This window comes from Schistocerca serialis, chromosome 8 (genome assembly GCF_023864345.2).
Source record: "Schistocerca serialis cubense isolate TAMUIC-IGC-003099 chromosome 8, iqSchSeri2.2, whole genome shotgun sequence".
NCBI classification, from domain to species: domain Eukaryota; kingdom Metazoa; phylum Arthropoda; class Insecta; order Orthoptera; family Acrididae; genus Schistocerca; species Schistocerca serialis.
In genome coordinates this window covers 407,341,431-407,354,546 of record NC_064645.1, presented here as the reverse complement: position 1 = coordinate 407,354,546, position 13,116 = coordinate 407,341,431, and the positions used below count along the sequence as shown (strand labels likewise).

Below are 13,116 nucleotides of genomic sequence, written 5' to 3'. Positions count from 1 at the left end.
CAGAAGCAAAGATTCGTGTGAAGTTATTCTAGGAGCACTCTCAACATACAACCTTGAGCAATTGGTTAGAAAACCAATTCGAGATTGGAACATGTTAGATATCTTGGCGACAAACAGACCTGATATTTTTGAGAAAGTTTATCTAGGAGAAGGTATTAGCGACCATAATGTCATTGTGGCTTCTATGTCAGTGGTACTTGAAAAAAACACCAAAGCAACAGCATAGAGTTTTCTTGTTTGGGAAAGCAAATAAAAGTGTCATTAATGAATATCTTCATTGTCAGCTCCAAGCATTCACTGTGGGACACAAAGATATTAAGCATCTTTGGTTAGAATTTAAGGGTATTGTCCACCATGTGCTAGAGAAGTATGTGCCTAGCAAAAATATAGGGAAGGGAATGGATCCACCTTGGTACAACAAACATATTAGGAAGTTGCTGAGAAAGCAGAGAATTTTGCACAGTCGTTTTAAACATAGTCACTGCCCTGCTGACAAACAGAAATTGTGTGAAATGAAAGCAGCTGTCAGAAGGACAATGATAGATTCTTTTAATGAATTTGAAAGCAATATTTTATCTGCAGATTCTAAAAATAACCCCAAAAAATTTGGGTCATATGTAAAATCTATGAACGCTACAAATAATTCAATACCTTCTCTTGCTGACAGTACGGGTGATGTAACTGATGATGATAAACAGAAGGCCAAAATTCTAAACCTAGCTTTCAAGAACTTGTTTACAGTAGAGGACTGCAGCACCATTCCCCCTTTCAATTATCGAACAAATGCAAAGATGGCTGACATAGTATCTGGGATTGTAAAACAGTTAAGATCCTTTGCCGCCAGGAAGGCATCTGGCCCAGATGGTATCCCCGTAAGATTATATGTTGACTATGCTACCACCATTCTTATCCATTTCTGTCAGAGATCATTGAACAGTGGAAAGTTCCATGGGACTGGAAGAAGGCCCAGGTCATAGCAATCTATGAAAAGGGTAGAAAATCGGATGCACATAATTACCGGCCAGTTTCACTGACATCAATTTGTTGTTGAATCATGGAACATATTTTGTGTTCAGACATAATGACCTTTCTAGACTCTGACAAGGGAACATCCCCATCACACCCCCCTCAGATTTAGTTATAAGTTGGCACAGTGGGTAGGCCTTGAAAAACTGAACACAGATCACTCAAGAAAACAGGAAGAAGTTGTATGGAACTATGAAAAAAATAAGCAAAATACACAAAGTGAGTAGTCCATGCCCAAGATATGCAACATCAAGGATAGAGAGAGTATTCCTGCTAATGAGGCTCCCTGGCTGGCAGTTGACTGTTCGCTACTTTGGACAAGAGTGCATTAAATACGTGAGATGTATTCCATGGGCAATATGAATCCAGCAAATATAGCTCGCGACTTCAATAACAAGGTCAATGAATATTTCCCAAACTGTAAGGAATCGGAAAGTTCCTTAAGGGATCGAACGATTGTCGAACATTTGTATGACTATTTCCTACATTTGTTGATAAACAGTACGTGTGGTGATGATGATACCTTGCTGATTGCTGCGGGGTTGTATGTACCAGATGATGAGATTGTTGACGATCTGTATGAAGAACACAAAGAGGAAATACTGCGACTTCAATCTGATGGTATTTCTTTGGGTTACATGTAGGAAATGCTCCAATACAGGGTACTGTCCAAACCAATTTAAAGACGCAAATATAGATTATGGAGTGAAGTAACAAATAAATTTAAGAAATTTAAAGGGATGGAGAAGAAAAGCACAATTAAATATTGCAAAGAAGTCATGGAACGAGGTGGAATTCGAAGATAGAAGTTCAGTGAACTAGAAAACCATGTATACCAACAATTTATTAAAGCCAGAAATGAATTAAGTGCAGTGCATGATACAATCTTACAGATTTGGGGATTGCATTACGCTAAACAAATCGGCCTGGACTTCAAGGCTTCATCTCATTGGCTTGTCATGTTCAAAAGAAAATACAAAATTACGAGCAGGAAGATTACGAAATATGTAAGTAAGAACTACTCGAATAAACTGGAAGAACTTTTAGAGTGTTCCAAGATGTTTGTTACAGAAACTAATGTCAGATTCCAACAGTATGAAGACGCATATATTATCAACACAGATCAGTCCAGTTTTAACTATGAAATGAATTCGATTTGCACGTTATCGTTAGTTGGAGAAGGCGACACAGAATGTACTGTAGACCAGCTGCAAACAGCAAGGTATCATCATCACCACACATACTGTTTATCAACAAATGTAGGAAATAGTCATACAAATGTTCGACAATTGTTCGATCCCTTAAGGAAGTTTCCGATTCTTTGATAATTGACACACGATCATGTAAACAATACTGCTCTATGTACCTGTGCAGCTTTGCAAAATCATAGAATCTTTTCACAAAGTATTTCACTTGCCAAAAACCAAACACATCTAACGGTTGCACAAGAGGTGTACAACCTGGAGGAATGGTAAACACGTCTACTCCCACACTAAAATTGTACAATGCCTGCAAGTACCCTATTCACCTGTTGCTGAACTTGCGGTCCAAATACACCATTTTTTTCCTGCAAACATAAATAAAATGTAGGTAAAAGAAATCCTGCTTTGTTCAGAGCATATTGTATGGTATAACGTGTTTACCATTCCTCCAGGTTGTACACCTCTTGTGCAACCGTTAGATGTGTTTGGTTTTTGGCAAGTGAAATACTTTGTGAAAAGATTCTGTGATTTTATGAAGCTGCACAGGTACATAGAGCAGTATTGTTTACGTGATCGTGTGTCAATTATCAAAGTTCAAGCACTCACACATAATCAACTTCACTCTCCAAAATATTATATTCCTGTCATGTGACGCACATGCCGTCACCAGTGTCGTATAGAATATATTAGACGTGTTTTCCTGTGGAGGAATCAGTTGACCTATGACCTTGCGATCAAATGTTTTCGGTTCCCATTGGAGAGGCACGTCCTTTCGTCTCCTAATCGCACGGTTTTGCGGTGCAGTCGCAAAACACAGGCACTAAACTTATTACAGTGAACAGAAACATCAATGAGCGAACGGACAGATCATAACTTTGCGAGAAAATAAAGAAAGTAAACTTTTCACTTGAGGGAAGACTTGAACCAAGGACCTCTCGTTCCGCAGATGCTAACCACGAGACCATGGTGCTCCTGAGCTCACACTATCCTTGATGTTGCCTATCTTGTGCATGGACTACTCAGTTTGTATGTTTTGCTTATTTTTTTCATAGTTCCACACAACTTCTTCCTGTTTTCTCGAGTGATCTGTGTTCAGTTTTTCAAGGACTGTCCACTGTGCCAACTTATAACTAAATCTGAGGGGGGTGCGATGGGGAGGTTCCCTTGTGAGAAGCTCATCTGCAGAAACGAGCACGATTTTAGGAAACAGCGGTCATGCGAGACACAGCTGGCCCTCTTTGTGCATAATATACAACAGACTCTAGATACCATCTCCCAGGTTGATGCCATATTCCTTGACTTTTGAAAGGTGTTCGACTCAGTTCTGCAATGTCGCTTGCTCCAAAAAGTGCGTGCTTACGGTCTATCCGATGACATACGCAGTTGGATAGAAAGTTTTCTAACAGACAGGGAGCAGTATGTTGTCCTGAATGGGGTGACTTCAACAGAAACAAGCGTAACTTCAGGTGTGCCCCAGGGCAGCGTAATCAGTCCACTGCTTTTTATGATTTACATAAACGATCTGGTTGATAGCATTGCCAGCGGCATTAGACTGCCGATGATGCTGTAGTCTACAGTAAACTAATATCACACGAAAGTTGTGATCAAATCAGTGAGGATTTGCAGAAAATAAATGCTTGGTGTAGTGACTGGCAGTTATCTCCCAATATTAGTAAATGTAACCTACTGCATATAACAAGGCAAAAATCCCCATTAATGTACAAGTACAAAATAAATGCCCAGTCTTTGGAAGCGGTAACATCCGTCAAGTATATGGGTGTGACTTTTCGAATCGATCTAAAATGAAATGATCAGATTGCACAAGTAACAGGTAAGGCAAACTCTAGATTGCAGTTTATTGGTAGAATCCTGAAGCGATGCAGTCCTTCAAGAAAGGAAATAGCTTACATTACGTTAGTTCATCTAGTCTTGGAGCATTGTTCATCTCTATGGGGCCCTTACCAGTTGGGTCTGATTCAAGATAATGAGAAGGTCCAAAGAAGAGTGGCAAGATTTGTGACTGGTACATTTAGCCATCACAAGAGCATTACAAATCTCATAGAAAGTTTGAAGTGGGACACACTTGCAGATAGACAGCACACTAAACGGAAGGGGCTGCTCACTAAATTCCAAAATCCGATCTTCACCGAGGATGCAGAGCATATATTATTACCACCAACTTTCAAATCACGCTATGATCACCATTGAAAGATAAGGGAAATTAGAGCTCGTACTGAGGTGTTCAGACAGTCGTTTTTCCCTCCCGCGATCCGCGAGTGGAACAGAGGGGGGAAAATATGACTTTGGCACGAATTGTGCCCTCCGCCACACACCGCTTGGTGGCTAGCAGAGTATATATGTAGACGTAGATATATAGATGTAGATCAACCATACACAATGCATTTTTACCTCTACAAGATTTTTAAAATCGGGTGTAACGTTTTACTTAATTTAATGCAGCACTGTAACTATAGCGTGTAATTAAAAGCAATTAAGTCCTGTATCAAGTGAAGATATCAGACTGTAAGATAGGAAAAATCAGTTTTTTTTTCACCTAATAGTTTTCTTTGAAATGGATAAATGGATGATTAGTATTTCATAGCAGCCGGCATGTCCGCATGGATGGAACTGGGCGCGTCGTGTCTGACCATCCATCCGTTATCAAACCCAATAACTCAAGAACAGAATGAGATACCATTCTGCTCTCAATTTTAAATGATATTTTGATAGCTTACCTATGTTTCATTTACTGCACTGCATGAGCCAAAACTGACCATATGTAAAGTTTTGTCAGTGCATTTGTACCTCTGTGAACTCTTCAAAATTTCATGCAATGTTTTACTTAATTTGATGCAGAGCAGTAAGTATGATGGACAATGAAAAGAAATTGAGTTCTTTATTCAGATGCAGATGTCAAATCGTAAGATGTGCAAAAATCAATTTTTTTTCACCTAGTAGTTTTTGAAAAATAGGATGAGAAGTATTTCATATTGGCTGGAACACCATCTCTCAGCACAGGCACCAGGATTTGGTGAACAGTACATCCACAACAAGAGCTATCTCAGCATGAAATGCAAAGAGCACATTTGTTGCAGAGAAAGGGTTAATATTTTATTATTGTATTATTGTGCTATTCTGTTACCCAGTTTGTTTTAAACTATCTAAATTATAGCTTTATTTATGATTTCAGTACACAAAAGTGTAAAAGTATACCTACAGGAGACAGAAAAAAACTGAGTCCTTTTTGACCCAAACATCTTGAGAGCATGTAGAAAATAAACAACATAGAAGGTAGGAGGCGAGGTACTGGCGGAAGTAAGGCTGTGAGGACGGGGCGTGAGTCGTGCTTGGGTAGCTCAGTTGGTAGAGCACTTGCCCGCGAAAGGCAAAGGTTCTGAGTTCGAGTCTCGGTCCGGCACACAGTTTTAATCTGCCAGGAAGTTTCATAAACAACATAACACAGAAGACGAAAATGTACGTATCCCAATGATATTTTGTGCCTGATGTGATGGCACAACTAAGATGACTTGTTTGTACAATGCCATTACTTCACATTTGTGTTGGACTGTCGATATTGATACACCATCATATCAGGTAATTTCATTCTCAATGTGGTCATGAACATGGCCTAACATGACAGCTCCTTTGTGTCTTTCTGGCACGTCCTCATGTCAACCCATCTTACTTCACTGATTCCATATGACTGACTGGCACATACACATCGTTCCACTGCCGTGAGCTATGTCACTGGTGGAGTTTTGCATGGCATCCTGGTACTAGTTCTGCACCATTCCTACACTGCAAAGTGACCAGTAGGCTCTTTTAAGGAGGTTGCTACTATTATGTCTGGTGATCTTATTTAAATATGTCACATTTTAAAAGAGTACATTTCATATTCTTTTGAAAGTGCAGCAGTATATTTTAGCTGATGACAAGCTGTGTGTGGGATGTGTTTCAATAGTTTTTAAATTTTTCAAATTCTAGCCCAAACTCTTAGATTTGAGGGTTTAGTATGTTCTATAGTGACTTGTTCATCCATTTTTAGTTTCATAATCAGCCAGTCATCTATATCTGCGGTAACAGTTTAATACCATTATCTTTGAGCTTTGTTTTTTGTGTTTTATATAGGCTTGCCATATTTCTTTTGGGTTCAACCCAGGACATAATATCATATTTTCTTAGGTCCAATGCTGGGCACATTTTTGAAATTACTTAAACCACTTTGAACTTTTCTGGACACTTTTTCATTCCCCTTTCTTTTCACATCACTAAAATGACTGTTAATATTATTAGTGGTTTAACAAAGCAACTTTTCTTTGAGTTTGTATTTTTTCACACACTGCAAAAGTTATTAAGTCATAATTTGAGCAGTTTCACATGACACTTTGGCAAAATGTAAAAGGTTAACTTAAATTTCCTTCTCCAGACTGAAATATCTTACAACAGTGGCTACAAGTTTTACTTCTCTTCTGTTTGAGCTGTCCGTATATTGGAATATGCAGTGGATGCCAGACTAAAATCATTTACTAGAAAAAATAACATTCTTTCTTCTGCTCGGTATGGGTTCCAAGAAAATAAAACCACTACTGATGCACTCTAGGGATTTCTTGATACTACTATACATCTTGTTGTCAAATCACAACATACTGTTGCAAAAGTTGCATTCGTGTGGGATAAGGGGAACTATCCACGGCTGGCTCAGCAACTATATTAAAGACTGAGCACAGAACATTCGTACAAATAAATTCAAGCAATCAGGATTCTAAATGGGGTGCACTCATCTATACAAGTCACATACAGGGTTGTGTTCTAGATCCTTTGTTATTTCTACTTATATAAATGACCTCCCTTCCACTTAGCCACTAGCAAAGTATTTCTCTTCACTGATAATACAAATATCCTTATATCGAAATGAGTTGAATCTCTTCAGTCAGCAGTTTATAGAAATACAAGCCAACTAGACTCAAGGCTTGCATAAAATAGACTACTTCTAAATGGAAAAAGGACGGTATGCCCAACATTCCACACCATTCACATCAGAACTCCCCAGGTTCCAACAGTAACACAAAGTGGCAGCAATGTAGTATTTGTCAGTGAAACAAAGTTCTTAGGGATTGACATCACTGATACATTCACATAGAAAAGCCACATTGACATGATCATTTCCAGGCTAAGCAGTTTGCTTTATGCTCCACTCAGTGAGGGATGGATGATGATGATGATGATGATGATGATGATGAAAAAGGAGTCAGAATAATCCTGAATGGAAAGGAAAGAGAAAATGTAAACTGCTCTTTAAAAAATTAAACATTTTGCCTTTGTCTAGCCAATATATATTTGAACTTCTCTGTTTTATTAAACAAAACATCAACAGATTGCACAGGAGACTGGACAGCCACCTTCATGACACAAGGTCAAAAAAATTGTAAAGACTAGCTCCCCATTCTACCAAACTGTATAGTAACAGTGTTAAACATATGGGAATCAAACTCTACAACCATCTCCCAAGTAGAAAGTATTCAAGATCAACAAAATTTTAAAAAATCTTAAGAGCACTCATAACAAAGCATTGCTTTTACAGCATACAAGACTTTCTCGAATGTGTTCTATCGTAAATTAAATTATACATTTTTATTATGTTTCAAAATCAAATTGTTTCATTAAAAATAACCTTTTGTCCATTAATAAACTTTTGATGGTTGATTATGGCCAGTATTATTATTTGAACTTGTTCTTACCCTGGTATTATTATAAATACGTATGTAATATATTTGATATGGTTATAATAGAGGGAAACATTCCACGTAGGAAATATATATCTAAAAACAAAGATGATGTGACTTACCAAATGAAAGTGCTGGCAGGTCGACAGACACACAAACAAACACAAACATACACACAAAATTCAAGCTTTCGCAACAAACTGTTGCCTCATCAGGAAAGAGGGAAGGAGAGGGGAAGACGAAAGGAAGTGGTTTTAAAGGAGAGGGTAAGGAGTCATTCCAATCCCGGGAGCGGAAAGACTTACCTTAGGGGGAAAAAAGGACAGGTATACACTCGCACACACGCACATATCCATCCACACATACAGACACAAGCAGACATATTTAAATATGTCTGCTTGTGTCTGTATGTGTGGATGGATATGTGCGTGTGTGCGAGTGTATACCTGTTCTTTTTTCCCCCTAAGGTAAGTCTTTCCGCTCCCGGGATTGGAATGACTCCTTACCCTCTCCTTTAAAACCACTTCCTTTCGTCTTCCCCTCTCCTTCCCTCTTTCCTGATGAGGCAACAGTTTGTTGCGAAAGCTTGAATTTTGTGTGTATGTTTGTGTTTGTTTGTGTGTCTGTCGACCTGCCAGCACTTTCATTTGGTAAGTCACATCATCTTTGTTTTTAGATATATATGTAATATATTTAATATATTAGTTATACTATAAGAGACAGTGCTGTACCTACATACGTGTATGTTCTCATATCATTTGATTGGCTTGTCCCATGTCATGTCGTACACTTCTGTACATTGAATGATTGAGTGGATCAATAAACATACAAATACAAATACTGTTACATAATGTAAGCTTTCCAAAGAACACAACATATGCCATGCCATGTCATACCCATGTCATACCCATGTCATGCCCATGCCATGTCATACACTTCTGTACATTGAATGATTGAGTGGATCAATAAACATACAAATACAAATACTGTTACATAATTTAAGCTTTCCAAAGAACACAACATATTATCAGATATGAATGGCAAAATAACAGTAACAATACTTGCTTTGGTTTTGGTTCTAGCAGATGAAAATATTGGGTCATTTGGCTTTTTAACCAGTTTATATGTGCAGTCTGATATTTTCAAACTGAGTTTGTATCCGGCAATGTGATACTTAAATGTAGCCTTTTTAACAGCACACTCCACATCACAATCTCTGTCTTTGGCTTTAATAAAATCATGTATCTTTGGTGGAGCATTAGCTTAAATAGTATTAATATGGTCTTTAATATCACCTGTTGTTTTATGTGCAACAGAAAATTCTCCATTGCAGAGTGTGCAATAAACACGTTTATTGTTACTGTCATTACACAATTTCAGAAGTTTGTATTCTGTTGCAGGTTAACATTAAACACTTTCTTTTGTGCACTGCTAAATGATGAAACAAAAAACAAACAGAGATAAGGTGATCAAAAAAGGGTAGATGAGTTACTTCACACATGAAAAAAACATAATTGCTGCCGTTGTGTTGCCAGATGATAACATTAAGTGGAAAGTTATGGCAGAACTGATAGCTATACCTCTCCACTGACATCAGTGCTTGCTCAAAGTTTCACTGACAGAGGCATGGTCTTTACTGCTACTGTTTAAAAATGTGATGTTGAACATATAGATCTAAATAAAAAAATTAAAAAATTTCTCGCCAGTCATAAAATTCTCAAACCGCAGGCAACACTAAAAAACAAGGACTGACCGGTATTAGGCCAGACATATAGTAAGCCTAGTTTTATCTCAGTTTGTTTAGAGAACTGAGATATGGAGATATGGTAAGTTTAGTTTGTTTGTGTGAGGGGAGGGGAGGGGAAAGCAGAGAGATTCTGTTTCTGGTTGTTGTGTAAGATGTTTTAGGGTGATAATTTTTTTTACTGTAGTAAAACTTTTCAATGTATTTAGTCATTTTTAACCACAGTAGTCTCATCAGGTTTCACTATTTTCACTGAAGATCTTGACCCCATGCTCTGAAACAGTTCTACCACCATAATCGTCATTTTCTTCATGACTGAACAATGAGTATCTAAAAATAAAAGAAGAGGGACTATTCATGTTACTAAAGAACTATTTGTTGTGCTGTACAGTATTTGTGCATACGTGTCATTCAACATAGAGATGTGTCTATACTCCGTGACTAGTTTAATTAAAATCAGTTAGCTTGATGAAAGTGAGTGATCAGTTTATGGGTATGTTCTTGTCACCTGTGAGAATAAAAATCTCACATGTGAGTATTGCTGCAGATTTGTGTACTTACCAAATATATTCAGGTAGGGGTGGTAGCCTTCGTGGTAGGATCCTATTGAGTACACAAAACTTTTGTGTTTATTCCTTTCACTATTCATCAATTTAACGTGGAGCTAATCAGTTTCATTGACACTTGTTGCAAAATAAGAACACATTTCACTGTCAAAAAACAGTCGTGCACTGAGTGTAGCTATGGTGAAATGTGGAGGAGAGCAACTGTTGTGATACAGCATTCCTCATGGCTAGGTTACCAGAAAGATACTAAATCTCACTAGCTATTTATGGTTAGTGCAAGTGGATGCACAGAAGAGCTCAAAACTGGACCATCAACTGACCTGGTGTTGTGAAAAGTGTTATTTCTTCCTATCAAAATAGTCCACTGGCAGTATATCAATGAAGAGACCTTCTAATGCAAAGAAAATCATGATAAAACAAATTGAAACCTGCATGGCTTTGGAAACAACATTGATTGTTTTCATACTTTGGATTGATAATAATTGCTGTCACTTACTTCTTGTATACCTGGAAGAAGCCTAGAGATACTGACAGGTGTCAGATATATTATATAATGGCAAGACAGAGATTTAGGAACCAGATTTTAAATTGTAAGACATTTCCAGGGGCAGATGTGGACTCTGACCACAATCTATTGGTTATGAACTGTAGATTAAAACTGAAGAAACTGCTAAAAGGTGGGAATTTAAGGAGATGGGACCTGGATAAACTGACTAAACCAGAGGTTGTACAGAGTTTCAGGGAGAGCATAAGGGAACAATTGACAAGAATGGGGGAAAGAAATACAGTAGAAGAAGAATGGGTAGCTTTGAGGGATGAAGTAGTGAAGGCAGCAGATGATCAAGTAGGGAAAAAGATGAGGGCTAGTAGAAACCCTTGGGTGACGGAAGAAATACTGAATTTAATTGATGAAAGGAGAAAATATAAAAATGCAATAAATGAAGCAGGCAAAAAGGAATACAAATGTCTCAAAAATGAGATCGGCAGGAAGTGCAAAATGGCTAAGCAGGCATGGCTAGAGGACAAATGTAAGGATGTAGAGGCTTATCTCACTAGGGCCAAGATAGATACTGCCTACAGGAAAATTAAAGAGACCTTTGGAGAAAAGAGAACCACTTGTATGAATATCAAGAGCTCAGATGGAAACCTAGTTCTAAGCAAAGGATGGAAAGAGAAAGGTGAAAGGAGTATATAGATGGACTATACAAGGGCAATGTACTTGAGGGCAATGTTATAGAAAGGGAAGAGGATGTAGATGAAGATGAAATGGGAGATATGATACTGCATGAAGAGTTTGATAGAGCACTGAAAGACCTAAGTCGAAACAAGGCCCCGGGAGTAGATAACATTTCATTAGAACTACTGACGGCCTTTGGAGAGCCAGTCCTGACAAAATTATACCATCTGATGAGCAAAATGTATGAGACAGGCAAAATACCCTCAGACTTCAAGAAGAATATAATAATTCCAATCCCAAAATAAGCAGGTGTTGACAGATGTGAAAATTACCGAACTATCAGTTTAATAAGTCACAGCTGCAAAATACTAACGTGAATTCTTTCAAGACAAATGGAAAAACTGTAGAAGCCGACCTCAGGGAAGATCAGTTTAGATTCCGTAGAAATGCTGGAACACGTGAGGCAATACTGACCCTACGACTTACCTTAGAAGCTAGATTAAGAAAAGGCAAACCTACGTTTCTAGCGTTTGTAGACTTGGAGAAAGCTTTTGACAATGTTGACTGGAATACTCTCTTTCAAATTCTGAAGGTGGCAGGGGTAAAATACAGAGAGCGAAAGGCTATTTACAATTTGTACAGAAACCAGATGGCAGTTATAAGGGTCGAGGGACACGAAAGGGAAGCAGTGGTTGGGAAGGGAGTGAGACAGGGTTGTAGCCTCTCCCCGATGTTATTCAATCTGTATATTGAGCAAGCAGTAAAGGAAACAAAAGAAAAATTTGGAGTAGGTATTAAAATCCATTGAGAAGAAATAAAAACTGTAAGGTTCGCCGATGGCATTGTAATTCTGTCAGAGACAGCAAAGGACTTGGAAGAGCAGTTGAATGGAATGGACAGTGTCTTGAAGGGAGGTATAAGATGAACATCAACAAAAGCAAAATGAGGATAATGGAATGTAGTCGAATTAAGCCAGGTGATGCTGAGGGAATTAGATTAGGAAATGAGACACTTAAAGTAGTAAAGGAGTTTTGCTGTTTGGGGAGCAAAATAACTGATGATGGTCGAAGTAGAGAGGATATAAAATGTAGGCTGGCAATGGCAAGGAAAGCGTTTCTGAAGTAGAGAAATTTGTTAACATCGAGTATTGATTTAAGTGTCAGGAAGTTGTCTCTGAAAGTATTTGCATGGAGTGTTGCCATGTATGGAAGTGAATCATGGACGATAAATGGTTTGGACAAGAAGAGAATAGAAGCTTTCGAAATGTGGTGCTACAGAAGAATGCTGAAGACTAGATGGGTAGATCACATAACTAATGAGGAGGTATAATATAGGATTAGGGAGAAGAGGAGTTTGTGGCACAACTTGACTAGAAGGAATGATCGGTTGGTAGGACATGTTCTGAGGCATCAAGGGATTACCAATTTAGTATTGGAAGGCAGCGTGGAGGGTAAAAATCATAGAGGGAGACCAAGAGATGAATACACTAAGCAGATTCAGAAGGATATAGGCTGCAGTTCTTACTGGGAGATGAAGAAGCTTGCACAGGATAGAGTAGCAAGGAGAGCTGCATCAAACCAGTCTCAGGACTGAAGACCACAACAACAACAACAACAACAACTTGCGATATTGTTTACCACAACTGACACCTCATTGCTAGATTACTTATCATGAAGAA

General features: G+C 38.2%; 1 protein-coding gene across 2 annotated transcripts in view; it reads left to right on the top strand.

The window, feature by feature from the left end:
* LOC126416703 (centrosomal protein of 120 kDa-like) overlaps nucleotides 1–13,116 on the top strand; it is a 194,418-nt gene that overhangs the window by 101,029 nt on the left and 80,273 nt on the right. The window lies entirely within an intron of this gene.